Raw genomic sequence first — 21142 nt, 5'->3', positions numbered from 1 at the left:
CCTCGAGTCTTGCACATCTTTTGATACCAAAAACATAAAATTCGAACCACAGGTTGCCGCGCAGCGAAATATTTTCGGCGCTACCCTCCGTCAAAACCGAATTTCCCCATATACGTAGTGTACACATTTGAATTACCATACGTGCTTATGAATAATTAATTAGCCGTAATTCCAAAACCCTTTAACCCATAGTCATAAAATTTCTTGGGTATGTTCATGTTATGTTGTTCTATGCATGTACCAAGTTTCATAATTTTTCGTCACTCGATGGCCGAGGTCATGGGGGGGGGGGGCGGAATCTGCGTGAGATGGTCAAAACAACCCTGCCCTTTTCGGGCAAAAGTGACATTTTCCCATGTTTTCTTCAGGAAAATCCATAAATACATTAATAATAACATTTATTATAATGGAGACACTCTCAACCAAATACAATATGTGCTCACTTGCCTCGAAAATCTTCGCAAACCCTTCCGAAAGGCAAATTTTAGGTGAAAATGACCCATGAACTTTGACCTCAGGGCAATGTCACTAAAGGTCAATGGAAAAAATGGCAACATCAATTTTCTTGTTCTCATGACTCATAAGATTACAATGGTTGCAATAAATTAACATGAAATTTCGACGGGAACCCAAATCTGCACATTGGCCCCCCTACTAATTTATAGACCAACGTTGGTCAACATATTAACAGGTTAAACCCTTGGGCAAATTCTTCCCAATTGTTGGCAAATTCTTACCCACATTGGGTAATTTCAAACCAATGTTGGGTAACATTTTATTGCCCAACAGTGTTTTACCCATTATTTTTTTTACTGTGTATAGCAACCGCGCGTGCGTGTGCGTGGTGCCAATGCTTGCGCGCGCTTCGCCGAATAACAAAACGAACTACTAATTCAAATTTCCTAATGTGCGTCTTAAGAAGCACCGTTGGAAAATCTTCTTTCGTTGATTACTAAGGAAATAAATGTGTGTTTGGGAGGTATTATACACTCTGTTTAAGACCGGTTTGAGTCTGGATGGGCGATAATTACCCCCATTCATAAATACCTTTTCGGTCCAAAAATAATTTTTTTCCCCCAAAACTAGACGTTTGGTTGCCAACCAATTTGTTAGTCTGGTTCCCCGACCTGACAATTTCGCCCGACGTCTACACGTCTAAATTGTAGGTCAGGCAGCCTCCGTGGCTAAAAATAAACATGACGACATTGACGGCCCTTTTTCAAAGCTCGACTTCGTTTCCGAATTCGCTTTATCACATAAAGCTTTTAATGTTCCGATAATTTTTTAAAAAATAAATCACTTGCTTTATATATCATACAGTTATGATATACAGTTTAATACTTCTGTAAAAACATTGACTAATTTTAACCTGGAATCTTCAAAGTTGGACACCCAAACAGCCCTATTAGCAGGCGGAGCCGAATTGAGACCACGCCGCGTTTTGGAAAATGCCGGTAACGGTCGTCAAATTCAAACTAGTGCATGACGCAGCAAAAAGTTCGCCCCTCGTATACGATCCGAGTGCAAAAATCGTCGTTGAATTTCAAGTTTTCTAAATAAAAGCAATGGATATTAATTATCAACTAGTTTTTTTAAGTTTTTAATAAGCAATTAGCAGTTAATAAAACCTATATTATACTCGGAAATACTCGGACACTATCCGATTGTCGACGAAATGAATTCGGCAAACTTCGGACAGTTTCGGAAAAAGGAGGAATTCCTCCCGTTTTAGTCACGTGATGTAAATTGTAATACATTGTATTACCGGAGGCTACCCAACCTCGTCCCCAGTGCTTACTTTATTTCCAACCGCGTTTCCAATAGTAAACCCTGGATAGGAAACTTTCTTACTGTATCCTGATTGGATACCGCAATTGGCTAGTAATGAATTTTTATCGTGTACTTGGTGCTATATTATTCACAACGTGCAGTACGTGTTTTCGCGATCATTCATCCACGCCTTCTCGAAAATACTAATTTCCTTTCCAGTTTGTTCATATTAAAATGAAATGTGATACTGCATGTTGTCTCGATAAGATCGTAACAGTTTAATTTAAAAAAATCGTGTTTTCGTAACTCACGCCGTGCTCGTGCTGCGACGAATTGACTCTGTTTTTACCCCAGACACCGCATACAAAAACAAAAGCTAATGTAAAGCATATCCAAGGCACCACACTATTCCTCATTTGCATACGTGTGCAAAAATCTTGCACATGCAAATGATCCAATACCAGGGTGAGAGAGCAGGTAGTGATGGGCGCGTACTGTTCGACACCCTGGGGACGAGGTTGGAGGCTACCTGACCTAAGATTCATCGGGAATAGTCGGAATCTTTTGGTCTGGGAACCAGACTACCAATTTGTTCAACAATTTTACATCATGTTTTACGGAACACCCCTCTGACTATAATATGGAATGCCCCTCCACAACTCGTTACCTTAAAGGGACATTGGCGTGCGCGTACTGCGCGATGACGCGCAAAAAGGCAGCTGGGCTGGTGAAGTGTGAATTTTGGACCATGAAATACCAACCTCGTGCCCCGAGGGTACGATCGTGCAGCGCCATGTTGTTTCCCATCATGCCTTATGCGATCGTAACCCCCGATTTACCCCCCCCAATATTTTGTAAAGACTGCCTTTTCCCATTCAAATGCCCTTTTTTTCAACAGGCTTATTCCCCCCCCAATAATTTGTAAAGAGTGGTAGCCTGGTGGTTTTTATTCAACATTTTTTCAGAATTGTACATAAACTGACTTATCCTTCGTACCGTACTGTGCGTCCCAAAATATCCGCAACTTTTTGGGCGAGGCTTATAGCGTCGGCGCGGAAACACGTATCGCGATTATTTTTGTACCATTTTAAAGCCTGAACCTTAAATTTGGCCCTGACGATTGTTGTTAGACATTTGAAAGAGTTTTAAGTTTTTCTTGTTTGAATAAAGGCATGTCTAAAACAAACTCAACCGATTTTAAGGAAAATCGATGATGCAGAACATCAGATGCAAACTCGACAAGCTGTTGAAATAAACCAAGAAAAAAAAACCAGTTGATTTATATTAAAAACACATTGAACTTGAAACGAGGAACAGTAATTATTTAAGGTGAAGTCTACGTAGATAGAAAAAAAAGGAAATACAGAAAGTAAAGGGCAACGACATCGTCATATTATGATTACTAGGGATAAACAACATTTGCAAACATCGAAAAATAAAACTACCAAGTTTTTACGAAATACCTTACTTGGATGTTGGTAAATGACAGTCTAAAGCATCATGTAAAATCATGGCACCTGGTGTTCAGTCCTTTTTAAGAAAAGTGGTATTTTGTATACATTTCCAACCATGGTCGGCCGACCACCATTGGAAAAACCTATTTTTCAACTACTGCTCCAAATTTACCATTTGTTGCAGTCCAAATTTTGTTTGCTATTGGTCACATGTTCATGAACAGGTACAGGCCAGCTAGACTGGATCCCTTACCTTATAATTTTTCGGCATCTATAAATTGAACCATTTTATTTTAATTGGAGTCAGGGAGACTACTTGAGCATATTTGTTTTTCTTGGTTTTTCCAGCATTTTCGAACACAAAACTTCAAATATGTCAATGTAACAATATTTGATCTGCTATACTAACCACCTAAATAGTTCATTTCTGAAAATTACAGCAAAAGCCAATGGTGTACATTCCCTCATTTCCACATTAGAAAATATGCGCATGATTGATTTGCAATCGGGTCAACATGCCTTTATTTCAAAACAAATAATTTCGAAACCCTTCTGAAAATCAAAGCAATAATAACCAGGCATAAAGTTAAGATTCCAAGCTTTAAAATGATACAAAAATAATTGCGGTACGTATTTCCGAGGCGACGCTAGATTGTCGCCAATAAAATGTCGCCAACAAAATGTTGGGACGCGCTGATAACTATATAAGCGCAAAGTCCTATCCAATCTATAATGGAGATCAATAATAAACTAGAAATGTGTTTGTGGACAAACACAAGCTGTTTCGGATATTTGAAATACTTTGTGCACGTGACGAACAATCAGTGACGTCACTGTATACATGTATGTCATCTATAAAAGCACATTATAATACGTATGTCAAGTAAAACCAAATCGAACATTATAGTTCTGTAGATATAGGCCTATAAAAGAATAAAATGCCCCTTTAAGGGACGTCACATGACATTTGATGATGACGTCAATTCAATTTTCATCTATAAACCATCCCTGTGAATGTGCATACCAAGTTTTAATCCAATCGGACTTGTACTTTCGAAGTTATAGCGATTCGAAGAAATGCTCATTTAATGTCACGTCACGTGACACATGATGACGTCATCGTTATGAACTCACTGGGTACCACCTTAGGCTGCTGGTCTTATTAGTGTCTGACAAGTGTAAAGTCAATCAGACATACATGTATAGAAGTGTTCCAAGTCTAACATGAATCGCATTTACGAAAGTGCCAAAGTAGAGTGTTTTAAAACGTGTACAAACCCTATGGGGGAAGATGCATCTTTAATGTAATGTAACCTAAAACCTTATAATGTCACGATCACGAATTTCTTCTAGGACCATCTGTGGGTGATGGTCTAAGTGTGTACCAAGTGTAACGTCGATCGGATTTACGAAAGTGCCGAAATGGAGCATTTTAAAACGTGTACAAACCCTATGGGGAAAATGCATCTTTAATGTGACGTAACCTGACACTTGATGACGTCACGATCACGAATTTCGTCTAGGACCATCTGTGGGTGGTGGTCTAAGTACGAATTAAGTTTAAAGTCGATCGGATTTACGAAGATGCCAAACTGGAGTGTTTTTAAAAGGTGTACAAAACATATGGGGAAAAATGCATATTTAATGTGACGTAACCTGACACCTGATGACGTCACAATCACACATTTCTTCTAGGACCATCTGTGGGTGGTGGTCTAAGTATGTACCAAGTCTGAAATTGATGGGATTTAAAAAAGTGGCAAAGTGGACTGGCTGAAGAAACGTGTGTTAAACCTATGGAGAAAAAGTCTGAAAAAGGAGAAGAAAAAAAAGAAAAAACTAGAAATGTGTTTGTGGACAAACACAAGCTGTTTCGGATATATTTGAAATACTCTGTGCACATGACGAACAATCAGTTACGTCACTGTAAATGTCATCTATAACAGCACATTATAATACGTACATGTCAAGTTACAACCAAATCGAAAACATTATAGTTCTGTAGATATAGGCCTACAAAAGAATAAAATGCCCCTTTAAGGGACATCACAAGACATTTGATGATGACGTCACTTCAGTTTTCATCTATAACACGTCCCTGTGAATGTGCATACCAAGTTTTAATCCAATCAGACTTGTACCTGTACTTCCGAAGTTATAGCGATTCGAAGAAATGCTCATTTAATGTCACGTCACGAGACACGTGATGACGTCATCATTACGAACTCACTGAGGACCATCTTAGGCTGCTGCTTTTACAAGTGTCTGACAAGTGTAAAGTCAATCAGGCATATAGAAGTGGAAAAGTGTATGGTTTGAAGAAAAACGTGTAGAAAACCAATAGGGAAAATGTGTATCTTTAATGTGAAGTAATATGACACCTGATGACGTCACAATCACGAATTTCTTCATTGACCATCTGTGATTGGTGATCTAAGTGTGTACCAAGTGTAACGTCGATCGGATTTACGAAAGTGCCGAAATGGTTTTAAAACGTGTACAAACCCTATGGGGAAAAATGCATCTTTAATGTAACGTAACCCGACACCTGATAACGTCAAGGTCACGAATTTCTTCTAGGACCATCTGTGGGTGGTGGTCTAAGTATGAATCAAGTCTGAGGTCGATCGGATTTACGAGGAGGCCAAAGTGGAGTGTTTTAAATCATGTACACAACCTATGGGGAAAAATGCATCTTTAATGTGACGTAACCCGACACCTGATGACGTCACGGTCACGAATTTCTTCTAGGACCATCTGTGGGTGGTGGTCTAAGTATGTACCAAGTCTGAAATCGATCGGATTTTAAAAAGTGGCAAAGTGGACTGGTAGAAGAAACGTGTGTTAAACCTATGGAGAAAAGTCTGAAAAAGGAGAAAAAGAAAGAAAGACTAGAAATGTGTTTGTGGACAAACACAAGCTGTTTCGGATATTTGAAATACTCTGTGCACGTGATGAACACTTGATGAAGTCACTTCGAATGGCATCTGCCAAGAGAAAAGTCATCAGACATTTAGTGTCAAATTATGAATTGAAGAAAAACGTGTACAAAACCTATGGGGAAAAATGCATCTTTAATGTAAAGTAACCTTACACCTGATGATGTCACGATCACGAATTTCTTCTAGGACCATCTGTGGGTGGTAGTCTAAGTGAGTACGAAGTCTAACGTCGATTTGGATTTACGAAAGTGCCAAAGTAGAATGTTTTAAAACGTGTACAAACCCTATGGGTAAAAATGCATCTTTCATGTGACGTAACCCAACACCTGATGACGTCTTGATCACAAATTTCTTCTAGGACCATCTGTGGGTGATGGCCTAAGTGTTGTCCAAGTCTAAAGTTAATCGAATATACGAAAGTGTCAAAGTGGAGTGTTTTAAAACGTGTACAAACCCTATGGTGAAATTGCATTTTTAATGTGACGTTACCTGACACCTAACGATGTCACGATCACGAATTTCTTCGAGGACCCTCTGTGGGTGATGGTCTAAGTGTGTGCCAAGTGTAACGTCGATCGGATTTACGAAAGTGCCGAAATAGAGCGTTTTAAAACATGTACAAACCCTATGGGTAAAATGCATCTTTAATGTGACGTAACCTGACACCTGATGACGTCACGATCACGAATTTCTTCTAGGACCATCTGTGGGTGGTGGTCTAAGTATTAATCAAGTCTTAAGTCGATCGGATTTTCGAAGATGCCAAACTGGACTGTTTTAAAACGTGTACAAAACATATGGGGAAAAATGCATCTTTAATGTCACGTAACCTGACACCTGATGACGTCACGATCACAAATTTCTTCTAGGACCATCTGTGGGTGGTGGTCTAAGTATGTACCAAGTCTGAAATCAATCGGATTTAAAAAAATGCCAAAGTGGACTGGTAGAATAAACGTGTGTTAAACCTATGGAAAAAAAGGCTGAAAAAGGAGAAAAAAAAGAAAAAACTAGAGATCTATGTCTGTTTGCAACAGAACATAGGGCTTTTCCGCATTATGATTTTTTTTAATCGATAATACGTCTCTGACTATGCATGAACATAAAGTCCGTCAAAGTTAGCCGAAAATCGGCTAAAACAGTCACTGTGGTCAGGATTTGAACTCAGTAACACGTGCCCTGCGGGCTTACTGACATACGATGTATGTGCGTATGTATGGTGGCCCTGAAGGGTATGTTCGAGTTCGCTTATCGCCTCGAAACTTTAAAATGTTTTAGACCTACCCTTAAATCTACAATTAAAGTAAAAACTAATTTAAAAACTGCCATGGTTGATTTTTCAGGAATTTTCTAAGGAAAAACGGTTTTTTCATTATAACTTCCGGTCTGATGACGTCATTCGCCTAAAACTTCGCACACGTCTTAAGGTGGTCAAGGTCATTATATACACCAATATTTAGGCGATTCCGACAAACTTCGCCACAGACATCTATTCAAAATACATTTTTGCTAATTTTCAACCTGTCGCTAGAGGGCGCTCGAAGATTGCATGACGTCATCGGTAGATGATTTGAAGAATACTATCAGCCAAGAGACTAACACCGTTAAAAGCAGGTTCATATCTATTACCACTTTTAAATAATAAGCCACTTCCGGTTTGGGCCTTTTTCGACCGGAAGCAAGGGTCACGTGATTGCACGCACACTAAATGAAATGAAGACCTCAACCTACTCTACCACTTGCCGGCAACAGAATGCTGCGGACGCGTACGGTTGATTTCTTATGCATTTTTAAATATTAAAAGTGTCACAATTTAATTGCCTATAAATAAACACAGGATGACGTCATCATGACGTCATCATTCCACAATGTTGTTTGAATTAGGGGCTTTGCTTGGACAAAGAGTGGTGTAAATGAATAACTGGCAAAGAGTCGAAAATGCCCTTTGAAAAGCGACAATTTTTTTTAAATTTCTGTGTACAAAGTCTATGGGAAAAATTAATTATTCAAAAATCCATAATAAATCACTTGATGACGTCATCATGACGTCACTCTTCGGGGCACATCTATGCTATAAGGACTAAGCCTATGCTGACTTTGAACGATGTATGACAAAAATGAATGGCAAAAGTGAGGGGCAGAAGAAACGTGTACAATGTCTATGGGATTTGCCGGGGAATAAAAAGAAGAAGAAGCAAGAAAAAAAATGAGAACAAAAAGAAAGGCTTTTCCGCAACTATGCGGAAAAGCCAAAAAGAAAAAAAAAAATCTTAACGAAAACAAGAGCTGTTTCGGTGTGTACACCGAAACAGCTAACTAGAAATGTGTTTGTGGACAAACACAAGCTGTTTCGGATATTCGAATTACTCTGTGCACGTGAAGAACAATTAGTGACGTCACTAAAAATGTCATCTATAACAGCACATTATACGTACATGTCAAGTTATAACCAAATCGAACGTATAGGTCTGTAAATATAGGCCTATAAAGAACAAAATGCCCCTTTAAGGGACGTCACATGACATTTGATGATGACATCACATGAATTTTCATCTATAACCCATCTCGGCATTGGTACGATCACGAATTTCCTCTAGGATTATCTGTGGGTGGTAGTCTAAGTGTGTACCAGGTCTAACGTCGATCGCATAATTTACAAAAGTGCCAAAGTAGAGTGTTTTAAAACGTGTTCAAACCCTAAGGGGAAAAATGCATCTTTAATGTGATGTAACCATACACCTGATGACGTCACGATCACGAATTTCTTCTAGGACCATCTGTGGGTGGTGGTCTAAGTATGTATCAAGTCTGAGGTCGATCGGATTTACGAAGGTGCCAAAGTGGAGTGTTTTAAAACGTGTACAAAACATATGGGGAAAAACGCATCTTAAATGTGACGTAACCCAACACCTGATGACGCCACGATCACAAATTTCTTCTTGGAACATCTGTGGGTGGTGGTCTAAGTGTGTACCAAGTATAAAGTCGATCAAATTTACGAAAGTGCCAAAAAGTGGAGCGTGTTAAAACGTGTACAAAACCTAAGGGGAAAATGTGCATCTTTAATGTGAAGTAACGTGACTCCTGATGACGTCACGATCACGAATTTCCTCTTGGACCATCTGTGGGTGATGGTCTAAGTGTGTACCAAGTGTAACGTCGATCAGATTTACGAAAGTGCCAAAAAGTGGAGCGTATTAAAACATGTACAAACCCTATGGGGAAAAATGCATCTTTAATGTGACGTAACCTGACTCTTGATGACGTCACGATCACGAATTTCTTCTAGGACCATCTGTGGGTGGTGGTCTAATTATGAATTAAGTTTAAAGTCGATCGGATTTACGAAGATGCCAAACTGGAGTGTTTTAAAACGTGTACAAAACATATGGGGAAAAATGCATCTTTAATGTGACGTAACCTGACACCTGATGACGTCACGATCACAAATTTCTTCTAGGACCATCTGTGGGTGGTGGTCTAAGTATGTACCAAGTCTGATATCAATCGGATTTATAAAAGTGGCAAAGTGGACTGCCAGAAGAAACGTGTGTTAAACCTATGGAGAAAAAGTCTGAAAAAGGAGAAGAAAAAAAGAACGAGAGATCTATGTCTGTTTGCAACAGAACATAGGGCTTTTCCGCATTATGATTTTTTTTAATCAATAATACGTCTCTGACTATGCATGAACATAAAGTCTGTCAAAGTTAGCCGAAAATCGGCTAAAACAGTCACTGTGATCAGCATTTGAACTCAGCAACACGTGCCCTGCGGGCTTACTGACATACGATGTATGTGCGTATGTATGGTGGCCCTGAAGGGACATCGCATATGTGCGAATATGTGCGCACACGTATGCGTTGTTGCGAAATTTATCGCGAATATGTGCGCACACGTATGCGATGTCGCAAAATTTATCGCGAATATGTGCGCACACGTATGCGATGTCGTGAAACAATTTTCGAATATGTGCGCACACGTATGCGAATTTGTTTGCAATGTCGTGAATTTTATTGCATACCTTGTCGCATACCTTTCAGTGAAATTCCTAATGAACTGGGGAGTTGTAGCAGCTAGTCTGGAATTTAGACGTACTGTTAGATATAAATAGGGTCTGACTAATAAACCTTCGCGCGCACGCTGTTCCTCGTGCAATCGTTACTACTAGTACTGTCGAGCGCAAACTTGCTACTTGCGCAAGTTTGAAACTTGCGCGCGCAAATTTCAAAGTTGCGCAAGTAGCAAGTTTGCACCTCCTCAATTTTGTTTACCAAAGAGCACCAAGGAATGGGAAATTGTACCAAGGCAAATGATCGAAAGCACCAAGGCAAATTATGGAGGACACCAATGTACATGAGGACACCAAAAAAGCATAATAGTACCCCACCTTGTCTGTACAATCCAAGCTTAAAGAGAAAAAAAAAAGCAAAAAAAACCAAAAATAAGCCGTGTGGCCGCGTCAATTCCGGAACTTTGGTCTGACCAGAGACCGAATATTTTTTTTTTTTGGCCTAAGATATATCAGTTTTGTATAGGGAAAGACTTGTGGAGAAAGCTGTGTACAAAGTCTATGAGAAAAATTAATTATTCATAAATCCATAATAAATCACTTGATGACGTCACCATGACCTCACTCTTCGGGACACATCTTGGCTACAGGAACTATGCTTATGCCAACTTTCAATGATATCTGGCAAAGATTAATGCCAAAAGTGCTATAATACGTTACTGTCTATGCGCATGCATGAACATAAAATCTGTCAAAGTTAGCCGAAAATCGGCTAAAACGGTCACTGTGGACAGGATTTGACCTCAGCAACACGTGCGCTGCAGGCTGACTGACATACGATGTATGTGCCTATGTACTGTACATGTAAAAAGTACGTGCATGTACATGTACATGTACATTGTGGACGTCCTGTCCTGTGCATGTTTTGAAGCAGAGGTATTGTCAACGTGAAGTTTTAAGCGTGCGCAGGGTATGTTCGAGTTCGCTTATTGCCTCGAAACTTTAAAATGTTTTAGACCTACCCTTCAATCAACAATTAAAGTAAAAACTAATATAAAAACTGCCATGGTTGATTTTTCAGGAATTTTCTAAGGAAAAAGGGTCTTTTCATTATAACTTCCGGTCTGATGACGTCATTCGCCTAAAACTTCGCACACGTCTTAAGGTGGTCAAGGTCATTATATACACCAATATTTAGGCGATTCCGACAAACTTCGCCACAGACATCTATTCAAAATACATTTTTGCTAATTTTCAACCTGTCGCTAGAGGGCGCTCGAAGATTGCATGACGTCATCGGTAGATGATTTGAAGAATACTATCAGCCAAGAGACTAACACCGTTAAAAGCAAGTTCATATCTATTACCACTTTTAAATAATAAGCCACTTCCGGTTTGGGCCTTTTTCGACCGGAAGCAAGGGCCACGTGATTGCACGCACATTAGATGAAATGAAGACCTCAACCTACTCTACCACTTGCCGGCAACAGAATGCTGCGGACGCGTACGGTTGATTTCTTATGCATTTTTAAATATTAAAAGTGTCACAATTTAATTGCCTATAAATAAACACATGATGACGTCATCATGACGTCATCATTCCACAATGTTGTTTGAATTAGGGTCTTTGCTTGGACAAAGAGTGGTGTAAATGAATAACTGGCAAAGAGTCGAAAATGCTCTTTGAAAAGCGACAATTTTTTTTTAATTTCTGTGTACAAAGTCTATGGGAAAAATTAATTATTCAAAAAATCATAATAAATCACTTGATGACGTCACCATGACGTCACTCTTCGGGGCACATCTATGCTATAAGGACTAAGCCTATGCTGACTTTGAACGATGTATGACAAAGATGAATGGCAAAAGTTTGGGGCAGAAGAAACGTGTACAATGTCTATGGGATTTGCCGGGGAATAAAAAGAAGAAGAAGCAAGAAAAAAAATGAGAACAAAAAGAAAGGCTTTTCCGCAACTATGCGGAAAAGCCAAAAAGAAAAAAGAAAAAAAAAAATCTTAACGAAAACAAGAGCTGTTTCGGTGTGTCACCGAAACAGCTAACTAGAGCTGTGTGTCTGTTTGCAAACAGAACACAGGGCTTTTCCGCTCATTACTGTTTAATTCCATGCTTTCTAGCGACTTGGGACAAAGACTACGCGCCCACTGGTTTTGCACTGCCACGTGGCCCTTTCAGTGAATGCATGCACATACATGTACGTACACGCACCCTGTACACTGTTCATGAAGTTTTGATTTACATATATACACTTAACTGTATATTTGCCAAGTTTCAACCGAATTGGCATGCTAAAACTACAGATATCAATTATTTAAATTATAATCTTTAATACGACGTAACATGACTAATGACGACGTCATTATGATATCACTTGTTTGGGAACAACTTTACCTAAGGGCCTTGTAATACGCCTAGTTTAAAGTTAATATGATCCCATTTCATGTAAAATTTTGCAAGTAGAAGAAACAGTAAAAGAATTAAAAATTAATAACAAATCAGGTGATGACGTCATCATGACGTCACTTCAGATTTTGCATACTAGTAACAGTATCTACCTACCCACCAAGTTTCAAGACGATCAGACTTACTGTTATATGTGAAATAAAGAATCGCATTTTTGAAGACGTCATCATGACGTCATGCACTTTTCACTTTTTTGTCCAAGTATATATTACCTAACAAACCCATTGCAAAAAGAATTTTGAATTTACCATGTTCCGTTGATAAGATATGGCTTGAAGGTCCAAAACTTCAAAAATTATTATAAAATCACACGATGACGTCATCGTGACGTCACCTCAATTTTGACCTATAACACATCCCGGTCTACCTACATGCCAAGTATGAACCAAATGGGACTTACCATTCTGGCGATATAGGGCCCTAAAGTATGCACCTGTAAAGTGACGTCACATGACCCATGATGACGTCATCATTGCGTCTATCTTCGCGAACGACCTTTGCTATATGTTCTGTGACTATGTTAAGTTTTGATTTCATATGACTTTGTTTTATGCCAAAAGTGTTTGCTAAAAAAAACGTGCACAAAGTCTATGGCATTTTGGTTGGAAGTCCCAAGAGGGGAAAAAAAAAAACACTAGAGCTGTGTGTCTGTTTGCAAACAGAACACAGGGCTTTTCCGCTCATTACTTTTTAATTCCATGCTTTCTAGCGACTTGGGCCCAAGACTACGCGCCCACTGGTTTTGCACTGCCACGTGGCAATTTCAGTGAATGCATGTACATACATGTACGTACACGCACCCTGTACACTGTTCAAGAAAATTCGTAGAGAAACAAAAGAAAATTCGTAGAGAAACAAAGGCTTTTCCGCAACTTTGCGGAAAAGCCAAAAAAAAAAAAAAAAATTCGTAGAGAAACAAAGGCTTTTCCGCAACTTTGCGGAAAAGCCAAAAAAGAAAAAAAAATCTTAACGAAAACAAGAGCTGTTTCGGTGTGTACACCGAAACAGCTAAAAAAATCTTAACGAAAACAAGAGCTGTTTCGGTGTGTCACCGAAAAAGCTAAAAAACCCACATGTTTAGGCCTCGCCCGCTTCCTTTTTTGAAGGCCGTCTTCCTTTTTGGAGGCGAGGGAGGCGTTCACCGTTGGTACGCCCCAAGTCAGCATACTATGACTTGTCAACTGTTTGCCAGACGCCTCACGTAAGTACCATAATAACAGTTATTAATTTCAGCGGTGTATAACATACTCAACATTGCACAACAAATGCTAAAATCGATGGAGTTAATCCGACCCATGATGACGTCATCATTGCGTCTATCTTCGCGAACGACCTTTGCTATATGTTCTGTGACTATGTTAAGTTTTGATGTCATATGACTTTGTTTTATGCCAAAAGTGTTTGCTAGAAAAAAACGTGCACAAAGTCTATGGCATTTTGGTTGGAAGTCCCAAGAGGAAAAAAAAAACACTAGAGCTGTGTGTCTGTTTGCAAACAGAACACAGGGCTTTTCCGCTCATTACTTTTTAATTCCATGCTTTCTAGCGACTTGGGCCCAAGACTACGCGCCCACTGGTTTTGCACTGCCACGTAGCAATTTCAGTGAATGCATGTACATACATGTACGTACACGCACCCTGTACACTGTTCAAGAAAATTCGTAGAGAAACAAAGGCTTTTCCGCAACTTTGCGGAAAAGCCAAAAAAAAAAAAAAAAATTCGTAGAGAAACAAAGGCTTTTCCGCAACTTTGCGGAAAAGCCAGAAAAGAAAAAAAAATCTTAACGAAAACAAGAGCTGTTTCGGTGTGTACACCGAAACAGCTAAAAAAATCTTAACGAAAACAAGAGCTGTTTCGGTGTGTCACCGAAACAGCTAAAAAACCCCACATGTTTAGGCCTCGCCCGCTTCCTTTTTTGAAGGCCGTCTTCCTTTTTGGAGGCGAGGGAGGCGTTCACCGTTAGTACGCCCCAAGTCAGCATACTATGACTTGTCAACTGTTTGCCAGACGCCTCACGTAAGTACCATAATAACAGTTATTAATTTCAGCGGTGTATAATATACTCAACATTGCACAACAAATGCTAAAATCGATGGAGTTAATCCCAAGTTACAATACTCATAATATCACCATGATAGCCGGACATTTTGACGTTTGCTGGGTGCCTCGTTGATGAATCTGCACTCCCCTGTATCGTCTTCAGCCTGCCAGCCACCACATACTTCTAAAAACAACCCAGCCAATTCAAACAGCCATGTTACGATCACTTTTACAAAAATACCTATACATCAGCACATCCAACTAACAAAGATTGCTGGCTACTTCTGAAATGTCGCACCGGGCTGAGGAAAGCTTTGTATACTAGTCTCAGCCAGCTCTGTGAATGGTCCGCTACATTGAGGATGATAAATGTCAATATTGACGAGGCTTATCAAATATCCAAAGCTCAAGTCCTAAAACCGTGAAGAAACACATTCCCTGAACTGGTTATACAATAACAGTATTAACCAAACAAAATTACGAGAGCTTGCTTTCTCTGGTTATCTTATTTATTTATTTATTTATTTTGTTATTTTATGTATTGATTTATTTATCTATTATCAAGCACACAATCAAAAAAACAACAAAAGACATGTCAAAGGATCGCCCAGAGGCGAATTAAATCACCATTTAAATGGCTCTCCAGACAAGCAAAATATACCAACATTGTGCGATACAGCAGTGTTTGGGTGGGTCAGATTTGTCTGAAACCTGTTTTTATATCATAAATTAATGAACTGTTCTAGTATTCTCGTAATATTACTAAATGGGGTTTTGATGTCACCGTTTGAGTATCAAAAGTGCTGCTAATATACCATGTGTCATCATGTTTTACCCAAAAAAAATTCTTCTGTGATCCCCCGTGTCAAAAAAAGGTTCATGAAGTAGTCCTCACCTACACCATTTTTAAAAATCAGACAAATCGGGATAACCTTTGCGGAAATAGCCGGGAAATTATTTGTAACTTGTATGAACATTATCTGCAAACTAAAAAAAAATGGAAGAAACCCTTGTGTTCGGCAAATGAGGTGTTTGGTTGTTTGGTTTGGTCGTAATTCGCAGCCACTATATAAAAGCAAATCAATCAAAACATACGCTGGTTTTATTCTTTAATTTACTCAAAACTTACGAAAGCGTCACTGAAACAATTTTGCAAGTGTAATTGATTAATTCTTTTCCGATGTTTCGATTGAATTTTGTTACCATAATAATAGCAGAATGATCATCGCCTGTCTAGTGCAGCTAAGCCAACTCTCTGCAACTAACATTCCTGGCCCATGTTTGTTTATATCTTGACTTTTTGCTAAGTTTAGAATTGTGCCCAGGACGGGTTTATCTTAGTAGACAGTTTGTTTGTTGAATACCGTTTATCAGTTATTGAAGTGGTTCTTTTATGGGTTTTTCAAACTTCCCAAAGTTTCGCAATCACAGTTGTCAACAATAGGGAACTGCAATTCCCTCAACTGATTTAAATATTAACTTATTATTTTTTGAGACCTGGTTGAACTTTGAGCGAAGCCATTATGACTGCACTGAACATGGAGCGTACTTTTCGCTACACTTTATGAAATGCACTGCATGTAGGCCTAACACAGATAGTGTTTTAACTTTGAAGCACATAATAAACGCCCTTTCTTGCAACACTTTATAAACATTTTAACACGTCGGGCAAGAGATGCCTAGAAAGGCCTAGGATAATTTGGTGTCAGATACATTAGGCAGATATCCATATAGGCCCTATACCAAAACCAAATCATCAAACATTACAGCCGGTTTCATTTTGCGTACTCCCCACCACGTATACGTATATAGGGGACGAGCCTTCCCCTTACAGATGTGGGCACCCAGACAGGACCAGACCATTCCTCACATTGTGAATGACTGTCCTCTGAGACGATTCTCTGGCAAGGGCGCATCAAGAACACCATTTGGGGGGGGGGGGGCCAAAATTGTTTTAGGTCCCCCAAAAAGTGGATCCCAAAAATTACGGCGTGGGGTTCGGGGCCCGCTTAATTTTGTATTCTAGACGCTCTGTGGTGCGATCTGAGGCTATTTCTGACCATCTTTTGGAGGAAAAGATGGTGGTATACGCAGTGCCTGCCTTTTATATCGCGACGCCCCTAAAAAAAAGTTTCGTTTTGGGGGGCCAAATTTAAAGTTTCTAAGATGTTACACAATGTGCCTGGTGTTTTTTTTTTATCTTGCAGAAGCCCGAATGACATACTTAAAAAATTACCACGTGTAGGCCTAGTCATTTTTCGAGCAGAATATAATAAAGTACTTATCACCCATTTTAAAAAACAGCAGAAAAACATGTAGGTGTATTAAACCTTTATGGAAATAATGGTGAAATAAGTATACCACATCTCTTTATTAATTAGCAATTGCCAAGATATCTGTGTTTATGGGCAAACTGGCACAGAAACGCAATTCAGTAGGGCACGCCAGGTCCCCTGCGCTCACCATTCCAAGCCATGAATAGGGTTGCAGGCCAGTACAAAAAAGGCCAAATGTGCCTACGCCCGGCAAAACACAATTTGCATGCCCTTTAAATTCTCTGCTACGAGAGCATTTTGTGGGCCATGATGGAAGCCATGAACAGGAACGCGAAATTAAATTGGGCCCTAAAATTGCTCTATTTTGCAATCATTTTTCAAAATGGCGATAGGTTTCAGGACTACTTTATGGGTGATCATCTTTGGATGGAAATGTTACCCAAAAGTCAATTGAATAGAAAATGAAAGATGATGAAATGAGTTTTAATTTGATATATCTCAATTACTTAGGAGACTTGTGAATATATTGTTGAATTTTGGAAGTAGGGGTAATCACTGGGGTCTGGTCTGCAACCCTATAGGACCATCTCAGATTTACTCAGTGACAAAACTGGCCGCCATTTTCCAAAATGGCCCCCATCAGCTGTTAAATTGCCCTTAACATGGCACATCAAGTGGGGGAGACCAACCGTGATACTAAATGCAAAATAGCCTTACTTCAGTTTTAAGTTGCCATTCTTAATATGGAAACCATTTTTTTTTTTAAATAAAAGGAAATATGCATTTTTCAAGTCAAAGCCGTGTTTTCTTAGCCCGAATCTATCATGTATCCATTTAAACAAAAATCCTTGGCCACGAAATTCAATATGCCCGCAGTGAGCGCGAAAAGCTTCTTGTAACTTTCACCCTGTTTTGCGCAATTTTCTTTGTTGTGGGTTCTTTTTTGGACACTTTTTGCATGAAAAATGCAAAGCATCTATATCACTATCATAAGTACTTAATATAGTACCGATTTCGGTTGGACGGATTCGAAGGCACAATTCCATCAGAAAAAAATGTTTCACATATCATACTCTATACTACCTAATTGTTAGCAGTAAGGTGACCCATACTTAACGTAAGGATAATAGGCCTATACAACATTTGCAAACATAAAATACCCTAATACCGTGCTTGACTGTAAGTGAATAATAGTCTACAGCATCAAGTGAAATCATGGCATCTGGTGTGCTGTCATTTTTTTGAGAAAAGTGGAATTTTTGTTTCAATTTCTAACGATGGTCGGCCGACAATCGATGGAAAAAACCCTGACTTTTTGCAACCTGACGTGAACGGGTGCAAGCTAACTATATAGTCTGGTTCCCTGACATGACAATTCCCCGACGTCTATAAACTGCTCCGTTTCGCCAGAAGTATAGGGTCAGGGAGCCGGATTACACAAACAGCACTAATTCTTTATTTTTTCAGCATGTGTGAACACAAAAAATTAAACAGGTCTCAGTAACAATACCTTCTTTAAATCACTAACTCCCAAAATCCATCCATCCATTTCGGAAAGTTAGAGCAAAAGCAGAAGTTGTATGTTACCGTTAAAGAATACCACGATAAAGTTTCAAAATGAGTGTTTCTTGGGGCGGCTACAGTTTTAGAAATCATTCTGCCAAAAATTGAAGAATGTGAAATGGCTACCCGGTTTTCACTGTGTCGTCAAATATTATGTTATTTACTCAGTTGAGACTTTAGCAGGGTAGTTGTTATTCAACTTTTTTTTTCAGAATTGTACAAAAAGTGACTAATCCTTCGTACCGTACTGTGCGCCCCAAAATATCCGCAACTTTTTGGGCGAGGGTCTAGCATCTAAAGCCTGAACCTTAAATTTAGCCCTGACGAGTACTGTTAGATATTTGAAAGAGTTTAAAATTATTCTTGTTCAACCAAAAACATGTCGAAAACAAACTCAACCGATTTCAAGAAAAATCGATGATGCGGTAAATCTGTTCAGATGCAAACTCGACAAGCTGTTGAAATAAAATAAAAACCAGTTGATTTATATTAACAACGCATTGAACTTGAAACGAAGAACAGTATTGAGAATTTATTTAAGGTAAAGTCTACGTAGATCGAAAAAAAGGAAACACAGAAAGTAAAGGGCAACGAGATCGTCACATTATGATGAAGCATTTCTACATTAGGAAAAATGCGCATGATTGATTTTCCTTCAAATCGGTTGAGTTTGTATTTCTCATGCCATTTTTGGAACACCAATAATTTCAAAACCCTTTTGAAAATCAAAGCAATATTAACCAGGGATAAGGTTAAGATTCCAAGCTTTAAAATGATACAAAAATAATGCCGGTACCATGGGCGTCGCCAGGATTTTTTTCTAGAGGGGGGAAAATTTGTTTTGCCAAAAAATGCTTGTATTTCTCAACACATTCTCGATTTATCAGTTTTAGAGGGGGGGGGGACAGGAACATTTTGCCCCCCCCCCAACTCATTTAATTTACACTTCTTTTTTTTTCTTTTCTTTTTCTTCCTTTTTTTTTTTTTTGTGCTTTTCCGGGGGGGGGAGTGCCCCCTTGCCCCCCCCCCCTCGCGACGCCCATGGCCGGTACGTATTTTTGAGGCGACGCTAGAGCCTCGTCAAAAATGTTGTCGGTATTTTGGGACGATGTTTAAGGCCAATTAAAAAACCCATACATTTCCTTTCCTTTTTGGAGGCCGCCTCATTTTTTTTAATTGAACAAATAAAAACCGAACAAAATGATAATTTTTTTTTAACAACGACATCATGTTGGCCTCTTTGTCTGTTGCATATGTCATTTCCTGAGTCCAAGTGGCGGCCATTTAAAAAAAAAAAAGCTGGCGGCCATCTTGAAAAATAGCCCGGCCGGTCGTTATGGAAAATGGGTCGGGCAGCCATTGTCGAAAAAATAAACTAGGGCCTTTGTTTTTTTATTTGGCCTAAAACAGACTCGCGACGGACACACCCCTAAGATTGAAGCAATAATTAAATAGAACCAGAATTTTGATAACACAACCAAATAGACAGGTGTACGTGTATGTATACCAGGGTGAGGGAGTAGGTATCATCATAAGCGTAGCCAGCGAGGGGGGGGGGGGGGCAACAGTAAGACTTCTTTTAATCGATCGTTTAAATGCATCAGCTCGTGTCGAACACTTTTAGTGCAAAACACGATGCTTTATTCACTTTCCAAAATAACTGTCTAAGATTTAATTTTGCATGCTTATGAAATCACATTGTCTTCCGACTGGTAGATTAATACAAGACGGAGTGGATGCCAAAATATATGTCTAAAGTTTTGGCAGAGTGCAAAACACTACACACAGCTATCTAATACAACTATGTACATAATACTATAAGTGTTTTTGCCAAAGTTTTCTTCTCTTCCTTTAAAACAAACATCTATTACAGACGTCAGCTGACCGTTTTAACTAGTCCAGTTCCCTGACCACACGATCCTGACGTCTAACAATACAGGTCAGGTGGACAGGTAACTGTCGCGTTCTGAAAAAGAACATGCGGAATAGAATAACAAAGCCCGCCCTCGTGCGAGTGCTTTTACTTGAGTCACAACGTGTGCATTGGACTATGAGCCTTATTCACGTGTTGGCCATTTTTGTCGAGTTCCCTGAATGTATTTAATTAATGTTTACTGTTGAATGGGATGGCGCCAGACTATTTATGCAGGCACAATGCAGCCTTAGTTTACTGTCATTTTTTTTTTAAAAAATATGGCTTTAAACATTAGGGCATGTTCAATTACAAATTTTAAATTATTCATTGAAGCAACTGGAATGTATTATTATTAACTTCGCAAGTTCCAAAAATGAAGATTTTATGTAACTTTTAATTCAATATGGCCGACTCGTGAATAAGGCCCATACCAATACTAAGCATTTTGTGGGCAATCGCGTCTTGCATTGTCTTAATTGTTTGTAATGTAAGCATTGTACATGCATTTATTATGTACACACAATTTCCAAAACTAGTAAAAAGGATGTCAGGTAACAATTTTTTTAGCAATTAAAATCTGCTTTTTAACTCAGGTTATTTCGAACACACTTCTCTGCTTCAAGCAAAATTTGAGTAACTTGGGTTTTTAATGGGCAAATGAAGCCCCCTAAACCCTGCCACACTTCTCTTCT

Source organism: Patiria miniata, unplaced genomic scaffold (assembly GCF_015706575.1).
Source record: "Patiria miniata isolate m_02_andy unplaced genomic scaffold, ASM1570657v1 HiC_scaffold_5, whole genome shotgun sequence".
In the NCBI taxonomy this organism is placed as follows: domain Eukaryota; kingdom Metazoa; phylum Echinodermata; class Asteroidea; order Valvatida; family Asterinidae; genus Patiria; species Patiria miniata.
Note: the sequence above shows the minus strand (reverse complement) of the source record.